This window comes from Rhipicephalus sanguineus, chromosome 9, assembly GCF_013339695.2.
Source record: "Rhipicephalus sanguineus isolate Rsan-2018 chromosome 9, BIME_Rsan_1.4, whole genome shotgun sequence".
Lineage (NCBI taxonomy): Eukaryota > Metazoa > Arthropoda > Arachnida > Ixodida > Ixodidae > Rhipicephalus > Rhipicephalus sanguineus.
The window spans coordinates 17,877,682-17,890,100 of NC_051184.2; the positions used below are offsets into that span (position 1 = coordinate 17,877,682).

Genomic DNA, 12,419 nt, shown 5'->3' on the forward strand with positions numbered 1-12,419 from the left:
GAGGATAAAATTAGAGCACACTCCCTCCCGACGCTCTTTTTCTTTTTCCACGCGCGGTCTTCTTTGCTGTGTCTGCGACCGCCAATCTCGAAGGCTTCGGCAGACCTCTCGTGGCACATTTTCTCTCGCTCGCTTTGTGCGCGTGTATTCGTTTAGACTTATTGGTCGTCTAGGTGGGTCCGATGGCGTAACTGTAGGCGTCGCAAACGGCTTCGTAGCCGTCTTCCGAAATACTACCGGTCGCCTTGATTCGAAGACACGATGCTCACGTCAGAACAGTGCTCGCAGACCTGTTCTGGGTTAGCGCCAGTTCAGTTCAGGATACATAGCTGGAGACGTCTCGAATGAATTCGCTGCAGCTGTTTGATTTAGTGGTAGCACACCTCGCACGATTAAGTTCAGCTGTAAGGAACGACTATAATAGATCCTGCGATAACCGAAAGAAGAGCTTTAAGTAGGTTTTATTTCTGTAGTTTTTCTCTTTTGTAGAGGCTTAGTTTTTCGTTGTTGCCTGCCCTTGGAACCACACGCATGTTAAGAGCTATTATACGCTTTAGTTTCCAAATCTCGTCATTTTCCTGACAGAACTTTGGGTGGAATGGAACCAGTGTCAAGAAACTGACGGGGCATTCGAGCTCTAAAAGATGGGCCTGTGAATTACAATCTCTAATACAGTTGTGTTGCTGCATAGGCTAGCAGTAGACTTGCAAAGCACAAGGCCTTGATGGGTTGCACAACATGTGCTCATCCTGAAAAGCATAGGCATGGTTCTGCTTGAGTACTGGCGATTTTTGTCGATTCCCTTCCTGCTGCTGTGTTCTCGACAATTTCTCCTGACCAGTTTAAGTTTAGTTTTCCGATTGATTGATTGATTGATTGATTGATTGATTGATTGATTTGTTATGGTATAAAAGCTGCGAGGTCGGCCTGAAGCAACGTTTCCACCTGCTGGCAGCAGGTGCAACGCAACGCAGAGTAGCAGGCTGCTACTCTGCGTTCGTGATGGGGAAGGTGTATAAAGAGAGAGGGCGTGTTTATTATGAGGATGAAGGTGGCGGTGCAAAAAAAGAAAAAAAGAAAAAAAAATAGCCTTGAAGCAGAGACTCTCCAAAGCTTCTTATCCAGTTCGCTCTCTTGGAAAAATTAGTTGAGAGCTTTGAAAATATCAGGCTAATGGAGATCAGGCAAAGGTTCCAGCAGACTGAAAAACTAAAGCACCTTCGAAAGAGTCGTCGGTATCAAATTAGCTTTAAAGGCAACGCCGCGACTACACCTAGATCGTGCATATTCCTCGTCTGGCTTCCACAGCGTAGAAGTTATTGTTCATTCTCTCTCTGTTGATGGCTTCGCCGCGGAGTTTCGATTTATTGATTGCCTGCTTTCGGTACGCATCAACAGACGTAGCGGGCAGCTTTGTAGATACCTTGACATTTATTGGAGTGATCCACGTGACTACAGACGTCAGGAATGAGGCACATATTTGGACGACGCCTCCAAAGGCTGGGGGGGTCTGTGCGTGCTGCCAGCACACGAAGCGTGCGTAATGGCCGTATTTCAGAGCGACACGAGCATCGCCTTAGGAAATAGGCTGCCGTGGCTCCTCCGTGCCTGCTTAGGAGCTAATTATGGGTTCACTTCCAAAGAGTTTGGTCTCCTGACTAGATGGTTCGCAACACGCGAGGATGACAAGACAAAAAGAAAACAAAACAAAACGGAAGTGCAATCCTTGGTTGCGCTCCGGGTTCACTGAGGCCGTCACGAGAATGAAACGGTTATTTATACTTTGTATCATACACTCCCAGGTGGCGGCAGGCGTGCGCGCACCTTGTCGGTCGTGTCCGTTTGTGAGCACAAGTGACCGAAATATATATGCCTCCCGACCGCTTAGTTCTGAGCCACCATCGAGCTAAACTTTTCTCAGCGACAAGTTTTGCGACACCCTCTGAAAAAAAGAAAAAATGTAGAGGCGCAGCACGTTTGCTGCGGATACCTTTATAGTTTGTTTGAACCGTTAGGCTTAGACAAACGTGTTGGTCGGACTTTAGAAACTGGGAGCCTGAGTGAACGCAAGTATAGTTTCGTCCCGAACAAACGCACGGGCTCGAGAGTTTCCGGTAGGCATTGAGACGGCATTTCGAAATAGTCTAACCTGGTGTTGTGAGCCTATTGTGCATGCTCTGGGCTGCAAGTTCATCCTGCCCGCATCAAACATGTTCGAATGCAGCTTGTTTCTACGCGGTGTATATACCTCTGCCCAGAGGCGTCAGTTACGGCACGGCAGTAGGGAGGCGGTCAGGGGGTGTGATGTCGCCCCTACGTACATTCTGCGGGCCATAAACATAAGTCTGCTCCCATTTACGGCGGCTTTAGAGAAATATTTCATTGAAGAGCTAGAGATGTTAGCCTGGCTGTTCGCCTGACATACTCTCTAGGCGCTGGGTGATGATTATCATATGTACACTGATAAACACATAACAGCGCGTACACACACACACACACACACACACAACACACACACACACACACACACACACACACACACACACACACACACACACACACACACACGCACACACACGCACGCACACACACACACACACACACACACACACACACACACACACACACACACACACACACACACACACAAACGCGCGTTCGCACACTACAACGCTTTCGTGCTGCTTAATGTTCTTGACATGGGTACTGCTGGAATGACCAAGCATATGGGGTGAGCATAAAAACACTTCGAAACGACGTCTGGGTTACTCTGTTATGTGGCCATAAAACATACTCTGTTACTCATAAAACATACTCTGTTATGTGGCCATAAAATCTACGTGCTACACACTACTGTAAACCTCCCACGTTCTAATAATGTACCTGAAGACTTCCATGTAGGCATCCGGCAAACAGGCACGTGAGCAGTGTTATATGGCCTCTACAACAACGCTGCTTCTGCCTTGCATCGTATCTTGAGCTTCTTTCGAATGTAATCTAGCAAAGAAGTTGAGAAACACCTTCACATCGTCGTACGTCCCTCGGAATGTAACAATAACAGACAGGTACTTAAAGCCGTAATGTAGCAAGATTGTTCTGGTTTCCAAAAAAAACAAAAACAAAGAAAAAAGGGAACCACACAACAAGGCCCTGGAAAAAACAGAGCCCAGGAAAACTCGCCATCAAAGCGTCACAGTGGCGTCGGAGGCGTCGCTCCTCGAGGATGCACGAGATAAGACCGGCGGAGGCGGATGGTCGTTTGGTGTAAGACATCATGTATACCGTAAAATATTGTCGACGTGTACTGCCGTTTCGTTCAAAGCAACGCATACGCACCAGCCCTAGAGGAACGCTTGTGCACTTATGGTGGCGTGTGTACAATGCTTGTGTACCGGCAGCAAAAAGTCAGAGCGCTGCCTGCCTAGCTTCAGACAACTGAGGTAGCATTGGCAATGCGTCGACTTCGCTTGATTTTTCCAGATGCAGTCCGCATCTGTGGAGGCCCTTTAACCTGTCTCCGTAGTATAACCCTGACTGTGGTACAAGGCTGTATGCTCAAACACACTACGCGCGTGTAGCGCATCCGCCTTTGGGCAGGATAGCGAGGCAATTACGGCGTCGGCGAGGTTCTTGCGCCTCCGTATAATTGCTATGGCAACAAAACAAAGTTCGGACAGCCATTGCACGCAATTCACGACACAACCAGAGCGCGGAGCCGGGCACGCGCGCGAGGTGCGCACGAGCGTGCGCGACCGACATTCCCGTGGACCGGCAGAGCAATAGAGTTATCCGGAAACTGTTTTCCGCGCGCAGCCAAGAAAATCACTGACGCGGAAACGTCGTTACGTTGAAGTGGCCGCTCCCCACTTCTACACAGCCGTCTGTACGTTGCTGGCTCTCGCGTTCTCACGGGCAGATGGATTATCTGAGCACGAAGAAGAAGAGAAGCTTATTTTGTCGGCTCCGGACTGTACTCGGTGCATAGTGAAAACCGTGCAGTGACGTGAAGGCTGAAGCAGGTTTACGCGATTCTGACAGCTACTGTTGGCCTGTTGTGTGTCACGATTGCCTTGCCAACCTTTTTGTGGCAATATTATAGTGAGTAGATATACTTGGTAACGTGCCATGTTGGGGAAGTGCTGTGGATGTGGGCTGGCGTCTGATCATGTGTTAACATTGTCCAAAGACCTAAAAAGGAATAAAATTGTCATTTTCTTCACGTACCCGTACAGTCTAGTTCACTGTTCCATTTAGACTCTCGTTGGTTGATGCAAAAGCAAAAGCAGCGCGGAACCACATTTCATCCGCGTCACGTGACCCCCAACTCGCGCACAGGATAAGTATGCGTCCTCTTCTCGAATCTTGGCAAAATAGTTTTTTTTTTTCATACCGATTTATTAATCTTTCCGATAGTACGTGTCCCTCTGAGCTAGCAAGCTTTGCGGAGTCGCACAGGTTAGGCCCAATTACATGTCTAACAGGAGCCGTGCTAACTTACACAAGCGCTCGTAAGAGCTGTCCTTAATTGACTCGTGGTTCCCTTGTTGTCCTTACCAAACCTAACGTGCAGTAAGGTTTGTTAACCGATTCTCCTCTTCACTCGCTCCAACTCTAGAAGCTGCGCCGCACTGCACGCATGTTGTGAGACAGGGCACGGGGCGGCGTACGTATGGCGCGGATTTCGTGGGATTTATTGACGGGCGTGGTAACGAGCAGTGCATTACGTGCCCGGCCGAGACAAGGCGATTGCCGGAAAGCGAGCTGCGTACAGTATTACCCTGCAGTAAGTACGAGACCAGAGAGAGAGAGAGAGAGAAAGAATAAACGCGGCTATTGGGAAAGCGTGCGAAGAACGCGGCCGTTCCAAGGAACACGTAGGCCTTAATCGTCAAACATGATCTCAACGCGAAAACGGGGATCGTTGCAAAAAAGCACACGAGGAAGTTATGCGGACGAAAACAACCCGGCAGCCGCAAAGCGTATCGAAAGCGAACTAGATACTCCAATAGTTTGCAAAAGAGGGTTCAATGGGTACACTAAGATGGCAAATATGAGTGTTAATTAACGAGACCATGTTAAAACGAGAACATTCGAACTCGCCAAATGCAAGCCTATATTTATTTTATGTCTTAAACTTCCTTTATATCCTAACAACCAAGTGGAAAGGGGTAGCCGTCGCCAAGAAATGGTGACAACACCTTCATTTATTATTATTATTATTATTATTATTATTATTATTATTATTATTATTATTATTATTATTATTATTATTATTATTATTATTATTATTATTATTATTTGGTTTGGATACATACAAAACACGAAGACACAGAGGAAATAGGGAGGGAACAGGCTGACAACTGCCACCTAAAGGGGCACAACGCCTGCCTGCTCCATTAACTTAGTATTTCAGTATAAAAAAAAAAACAAAGATTCAAGATGATGACACGGATGTACTCTTGCTAAAGAGAAGAAACCCGCGCCTATTTTAGTGAACGCAGCTTTCGTAAAACTATTTGATAGCGGCTGACCACCTAGCCCACAATACAGTCGAAACCCGCGATAACGAAATCCCGAGGGAACAAAATTCTCATCGCAATGAACTATTTTCGGAGCACCGGCGAACACCCATAGGAGTCAATGCATTTCGTAACTCGCGACTACGAAAGATATTCATACTGCAGTCCCTCATTAACAAAATTTTTGAAACACGAGTGCGCAAATAATCCACTCTCGCAACATTAACTACGTTCGAAAACTGCTGAAATGCATTCATGCTGCACCTAAATTGTGCAAAACTATCGCTACAGCGCACTTGAGAAGCAGCCGCCATCATTGTTTACAAAAAAACATAAAGACGCTCGTTATCGCGGAATACGTAGCCAAATCCACATTCCTCATGGAGTTTCAATCGTTGTCTTGGCTGTGCTCGGTTTTGTCGGCTTTGTACTTTCGGCTTCGTTCTTGGCTTTGTCGGCTTTGTTCGATTTCGCTGCCTGCGAAGATGCCGCCTCCAAAGAAAAAGCGGAAGTTCATCACGCTGGAGGATAAGGCTGCAATCATCAGTGAGGTGGGAAAGGGCAGGAAAAAAAATGGACATCGCCGAAGAATTGGGCGTTGCGTGCAGCTCGCTGTCCACGATTCTGCGCTGATTCAGCGGAGCCGGAAGAAGGTTCGCCACGTATATAGGCGCACTTCATGACGGTACCGGTGACAGCGCAGTGCCGCCGGCACTGACCAGTGCATGAGGCGAACTTTGTGCCGTGACAAACGAGATTCCCGATCGAGAGGCATGAAATTGCTGCATGGTAAGGCCCGCCAAAGCAAACGTACTGACTTTTGGAAATAAAATGTGTTTTTTTTTTGTAGATTGCATGTCTTTTCTACCGCATTCTCACGCCAACGAAATTCCCTCAAGAGCGAAATTTTGTGCTTTCCCCGGCGATTTCGTTATTGCGGGTTTTAACTGTATACCGAATACCACAACACTGTTCTGTGAACTTGTGCCCGGTTAAGCTGAACATGTGCGAGCCGACCCGAAGATATAAAATCTTCTCTTGTTAATTTCCTATTGTATTATAGGCAATACCTTGAATAGATTTTGTGCGAGAAAATCACTTCTACAAGGCGTCTGCCGAAGGTGGCTTCACTGCAAGAAGGGTATATGCAGGGAAAAGCCTGCTTTATGCATTTCCTTCATGTGACAAGTGAACTCCTACAATAAATAAATAAATAAATAAATAAATAAATAAATAAATAAATAAATAAATAAATAAATAAATAAATCATTTTCATCGATAAGTGGGGCTAATCTAGTAAGCGCATCGGCATGAATCACGTTTCACAGGACTGTGGAGTGCGTCCTGCCTAGAAGCGCATTTCTTCATAAGACGTGGTAATTTAATTAAGTCAAATATAGCTGTATATATAGCAACATCTAGTGTTTGTGTGTGCGTATATATATATATATATATATATATATATATATATATATATATATATATATATATATATATATATATATATATATATATATATATATATATATATATATGTGTGTGTGTGTGTGTGTGTGTGTGTGTGTGTGTGTGTGTGTGTGCATGCGTGTGCTTAGTAAGAGAAATTAGATAAATGTTATCGAAACTTTGGCAAAACAGCATTGCAGCAGAACGCACAAAATCATTAAGACACTTAGGCTCCTGCCACGCCAATGTGAAGAGTCAGTTCTTATTTTTATGGTTCTTTTTTTTTCGTTGCAGTAAACCACGGAAATAACTGATTCCACTTTCTGGTGGCGACCGAAGCAACGAGCTTCTATTCATTCCCTCTCGGATCTCCGCGGTAAGCTGGCGGCATTTTGACTGGCTGTCTCGATAGTGCAACGTAGAGGAAGAAATATATATATATATATATATATATATATATATATATATATATATATATATATATATATATATATATTAAGGGATCAAAAAAAAGCGCGGGGGATTGTCGGAAGCAAGCAAAGGGGCGAAAGCGCGGAAATGCAGGGGTCCTGTGAGGTCGACGCATGATTTTTCTTTTGCCGCCGTCTGTTTCGGTCCTTATTCCTTCGTCGTAAATCTGTGCCTCGCGCTAATGCAAATGAAGGCCGCCGAGGTCGCGTCAAGGGTCTCACGACTGACCAAAAGTGAGGGGCACTTCCGTGACGGTAAGTCGTTTACGCTTCCCTACCGCTTTCCGTAGAAACCTACAGGATACACAGACGCGTGTAAGAAAGACGGAGCACAAGGCGACTGATGATTGACACCTCGGTGCAATCGCTGGTTTTAGGATTTTCTTCTGTTCTTTAATACCTTTGCGTGGAGTTTTCTCTGAATGCTCTCCCCCTCCCCTCAAAAAAACCAAAAAAAAATATTGATTTTATTTCAGAATACTCGCGTGATGGTACTTCTACATCAGCTTCGATAGCTAAGATTTCTTTGACGTGTGCACAATGCGCGCAATTGTACAACTCATCACTCGTCTTCTCTCAACTTCACATTCACACCAGACAATCCGGACAATCGTCCACTCCGAAAAAGCATCGGTAAGGCGACACGAGAAAGAAGCCTTCCTGTTTTGTTCTAAGAAGCTACAAATACAAAAAAAAAAAAAACGCGTACGGATGTCTCAGAAAGAAAGCTTCCTATTTGACGAAAGATCTGTGTTGGCGCGGGAATCGAACCCGGGACCAACGCCTTTCCAGGAGGGGCGGGGTTGGGGATGTTGCTCTACTGTTTGAGCTAACCTGGAAGCTAGCAAATCGCAGCGTCCAAATACAAACTGTCTGAGTAATTCGTATGGATTTGCTTTTCTGGCTTCGCACTAAAAGCCGGGTGAGTGACTTATTGTTTTTAATAATAATTGTTGGGGTTTAACGTCCCGAGGCCATGATATGATTATGAGGGACGCCGTAGTGGAGGGCTCGGGAAATTTCGACCACCTGGGGTTCCTTATAGTGCACCTAAATCTAAGTACACCTTTTTAAATCTTTCATAAGCCTCTCTCCGTTTTGCGGGGTTCCGGAGTTTTATAAGACAAAAAAAAGAGAAAACAAGTTCTATAAGACAAATGAAAAGAGCCGTGCTTTTCTTGTGAGTTGTCTACTAAGCCCACATGGCAATGACCATACATGTGGCACGCATTGACTAAGAAGACGCGACTGGTCCGATGCTTAAATGAAACAAAAGTGCGTTTTACTTCGCATATGCATACTGGTTTCTCGCGTTTTTCCTCGCGTTCCGCGACGGTGCTTGCAAGAATGCAAAGTGCCTGTAAAATATGGCATGTAAAGGACTGGCCGCCTGGGTGGCCTGCAGCGCTGCCCATTTTGCTTTTTGCTTTCCATTTTTTTCGACATCGTTTCTTTTTCTTTCTTTCTTGACTACATCAGTTGGAGGCCACACGCAAACTCCGCTACAGCGCGAAGGAGGGGAGGCTGGCTTGTCTCATGCAAATGATGGCACGATTTTCCCGTTACCTCGAAGGAGCAGCGAAAAAACATATTTTTTCCAAGACCCATACGCGAAGAAGGCGTTGCAGCTTTAGCAATAACGTACGGTCCGCGTCTAGTGCGTCTGAAAGAGGTGTAAGGATACAAAATGTAAGCGCAACCGAATGACGACGAAAACACACACAAACACGCACACACGCGCACAGCGTTTTGTATCATGAATTCCAACCAACGAGCCCTCCAACGTGTCTTCGCGTATAGACAATACGAGCACGTACCTTTCGAAGGCTAAACAAAAGCAGGAAGGAAAATTTAGGATCGTGAAGTCCTGAAGCCAAAGTTAATGAAGAAGTCTGGCTATTCCACTCTATCAAATTCAGGTAGGCCTTAATTTTTTTATACTGCAAAGCGAAAGCCGAAGGCAGCACTGGAACGAAGGCTGCGGAGCCTTCATGGAGGACTGACAAGAAGCGTACATACGAAAGCGACCGTCTTCGTAGGAACTTGGATGTTTTGAGAGTTGCCGAGTTTTGTGATCACTGCGGCCCGCTCAAAGAAACTGCAGATCAACGAAGGTCTTATCTTCTAGACAGCCGAAGCTTTGAGATCTACTAAGTTTCCGAGTGTGTTTTCAAGGTTTTAGCTGCATTTCGCTTGCATTAATAATCATAATCTTGGATGGTCAAAGCACCAAAGCGGTTGTGTATTTTCGCACAAAGTGCACACGAATACCATTTCTGTTAGTGCATACCATACTAGATTGATGCTTAGACGAAGGAGCTGCGATCCTGTAGATAATGGAGGGCTTCCCCAGTAATGTAAGCACCGTTGCGAAGTCAAAGAGAATGTGGTCGCCATTTATCAAACCCGAAGGACGGTCGCGCGAAGGTTAGACCAAATTAGCTTCAGACCCGGCAAGCTTCAGTTGTTCCTTTCATATTGCTGAGCTCGACAACGAACAAAACCCTTCCGCATTTTACGAGCCCAACGAGGCCACGCTATGCGGCACACAGGACGCCAGACGCACACCGGTGTCTTCGCTAGAACGAAGATTGTGAACATAGCGTTGCGATTTGCATGTCTGATGTTTCACCTACTCCTTGTATCTGAATCATTCGCTGTATTCGTTAGCGTAGTCACGAAGAACCACAACGAACCTATGCGGAGGCGTTCACACAGACAAGCAATTAGGTTATCTAGAGTCCTTCAAGCGGACACGTGGCTAACTGCTAACATCGGGATCGAGGTGCCAGCAAACGTAAACAATGCCTCGGCCGATTAGTCCCGCTCAACTTTTCCAGCAGACACGCCGTTTAACGAAGCGGATTCGGTCGAATCGCAAAATTTATTATGTACGAAGTCAAGATTTCCGTTTATTTAAGTGCAGTCTGTCGTTACAGCAATTTTAAATAACGCAGAAAGAGAACAAAAAGACCTAGGACGGCTCCTGGAGAACGAGAGTCTTGTAGATTAAGAACTACCTTACCGGCGCATATTTCGTCTTTAACTGTAAAAAAAAAAAAAGGGGGGGGGGTAGTTAAACTGCGAACTAGAAAAACGAACCAATGTTGAAACCGGCGTGCAGTCCGTCAAATGAGCTGACTAGGAACCTAGTAGTTGACAGTGGATGATATGTTTTATCACATATTGATAGTTCATATATTCTTTTGTGTTTCTCAAGATTGCAAATAGATCCTATTCCTGAAGTCCTGAGTGACGGCTATCGCGGTCTCTGCATGCTATTCGCCTCGGCATAAGAATAAATAATACCTCGGCAAATAACAAATAATACGCATATTCATAGATCTCGTTACTACAGCGTATACTCACGTTTCTGCATCCCACTTCCGCTTCGACACATGTCCATCCTCTTTGTTTGCGTGTATTTTCTTTCCTAGTATGACACTAAACGGGCACAGATACACCGGAGGTCATAGACACGAGACCACTTCTTGAGGAACGGTTACGAACTTGTCCGCTGATGGAAACGCAAATTCCCGAGTGAAGGCAAAACGTGATGGAGGGTATCCGTTCGTTCAAAGATGCTTGGCGGCGTCTGTTGTATCAACACGCACTTTTTAGGCGTTGTACTCTCCGACGGAGGTCATAGAAGAGTGGACTGCTTGCCCGCAAGACTCGCTCGAAGGAAAGTTGGCAGATTTTCGAGAGTGCTGTCTGAATAAACTTATCACGTTTTGGTCAGCAGTGCAGACTGGCGAACCAGAACATTCAAAAAATGTATATATGCCGGGAAGCCTTTAAATTACGTCGGCCGTTTCTTTTTTCTCTTTTTTTTTTCAGTCAAGTGTTTCGTCTTGTGCTAACAATCGCGACAGCGTAGTCGTTACTCAATGCACGTAAACTGTAGCAAGGCTCCTCTTTGAGCAACTCCAACACTGGAGTACACAAAATCTCGTCAATGATGACACACTTGTCACTTCACTCCGGGCGACAAAGGAACAGGCGAGTGGAGGGCACGAGGGGCGGGATATACCTCTAACTAGCGCACAGCAAGACCGAACTACCGTGTACTTCGCACTACAAGCCGCAGCCTCTTTCTTCGCACATCACAAAATCTCCGAACGGCTTACGTACCACCATCGACACCACACTCAAACACACGGACGGCTGAATTTTTCGGTGCTGCTTCAGAGGAGAGTATTCACAGAAGAGTCGAAGAAGTGGAGCGCACGTAGAAGCGTGGATTCGATATCGCAGTCGCCGTCGATGCGTCGTCCTAGTCGCTTCGGGGCTTCGGAGCAAGCTTTGCGCAATCGTTTCGCGAGTTGCTATACGTGTTTGGACTCGCAACAATATATACTACACGCTCCGAGATACTGCAAACTCGGAGGGAGATATGCGAACCTCTCCGGCCGTTTTTTATGTTAGCTGTATGCGAACACCATATCCACAGGGCTTCACGACGACCACATCGCGCGCGTTCGACGCAGCGTTACAGCACAATTCGCACTGCCTCGGGGGATGTTGTACGCAGGAAAGAGCGATGCTACAACGCCTCGGAGATAGACGCACACGCGAGCAGCTATCCAGGCAGTAGTGCGGCTCGTCCGGAAAACAGCATCGCGTGGCACTGCTCGGTGCTGGCACGGTGGATGGGAGAGGCCTCCTGCATCAGGTTGTGGCGGGCCAACCGGTCGTGACGAGTGGAAAGGAGGGCCGCGGGGCCACGGAAGATATAACAATAACGACAGAGCGGGCCGTCCACCGCGCTCAGTGGAATCGCTGCGACCCATCGCGAGGAAAGTGAAAGAGCTCACGCCTCAGAGCACACACACACACAGTGATGGGAAAGAGGAGGGAGAGAGAGAATGGGATTTGGATAGATGGCGTCCATCCCCTTCGCTTTGCTTTCCTGTCCGCCAGCCCGTGCGCTCTCTTATCCTTTCGGCACCATTGGTGGCTCACGAAGCGAAGGTCTCAAGGA

At 46.5% G+C, this 12,419-nt stretch overlaps 1 protein-coding gene across 13 annotated transcripts in view; it reads right to left on the reverse strand.

Annotated features, from left to right (window-relative positions):
* LOC119404674 (LIM domain and actin-binding protein 1) overlaps nucleotides 1–12,419 on the reverse strand; it is a 203,955-nt gene that overhangs the window by 114,687 nt on the left and 76,849 nt on the right. Inside the window, exon 1 of one of the 13 annotated variants that reach the window (XM_049418974.1) lies at nucleotides 10,805–10,821. The exons of the other annotated variants lie outside the window; for them this stretch is intronic. The gene's annotated coding sequence lies outside the window, so the exon portion shown is untranslated. Of the gene's footprint in view, nucleotides 1–10,804; nucleotides 10,822–12,419 lie in introns of those variants that run through there. 13 annotated transcript variants of the gene reach the window in all.